We start from the raw sequence: 623 nt of genomic DNA on the forward strand, positions 1-623 counted from the left end.
GACTGACCTGGGTGCTCTCTGTGCTCTTCTTCCCTGTCCTCTAGGACCCCAGTGACAGGACTTTGCTGGCTCTCAGAAAGCTAGTTGCCAGGCAGGGTGGCTCACACCGTTAGTTCCAGCTGACTCAGGAGGTGAGGCAGGAGGATCTCTGAGTTCGAGGCCAGACTGGTCTGCATAGCAAATTCTAGGACAACCAGGGCCACTGAGAGGGACCCTGTCTCAAAACAAAGATGGAACAACAACAAACCCTACCACCCCCAAAAGCTCTGCAGTCAGCATACACTGAGTATTGTGAGATTAATATTTAGGAACCACAGCTGCATCTCCAAAGGGCAAACGCCAGTGAACAATACCAGCGTAAACACAGTGTGCTGGAGTTTTCTGTTACCTAACAGAGCACAGAAGCTGAAGGGACAGCTTGTTCCTGCCATGGGCAGGGCTGTTCTGCGGCTCCCACTGCCTCTGAGTCTCTGCTCACATGGCCAGGGCCTGTGGGGGCCGAGGGGGTATGGGGCCCTGAGGCTGTCTGGGGGGGGGCAGGCAGTCTGTGGGCGTTGAGGTAGTCTGTGGGGGCTGAGGCAGTCTGTGGGAACTGAGGCAGTCTGGGGGCTGAGGCAGTCTGT

General features: G+C 56.3%; 1 protein-coding gene across 3 annotated transcripts in view; it reads left to right on the forward strand.

The window, feature by feature from the left end:
* Grtp1 (growth hormone regulated TBC protein 1) overlaps nucleotides 1-623 on the forward strand; it is a 32,091-nt gene that overhangs the window by 4,970 nt on the left and 26,498 nt on the right. The gene's annotated exons all lie outside the window — the stretch shown is intronic.

This window comes from Microtus ochrogaster, unplaced genomic scaffold, assembly GCF_000317375.1.
Source record: "Microtus ochrogaster isolate Prairie Vole_2 unplaced genomic scaffold, MicOch1.0 UNK7, whole genome shotgun sequence".
NCBI classification, from domain to species: Eukaryota; Metazoa; Chordata; class Mammalia; order Rodentia; family Cricetidae; genus Microtus; species Microtus ochrogaster.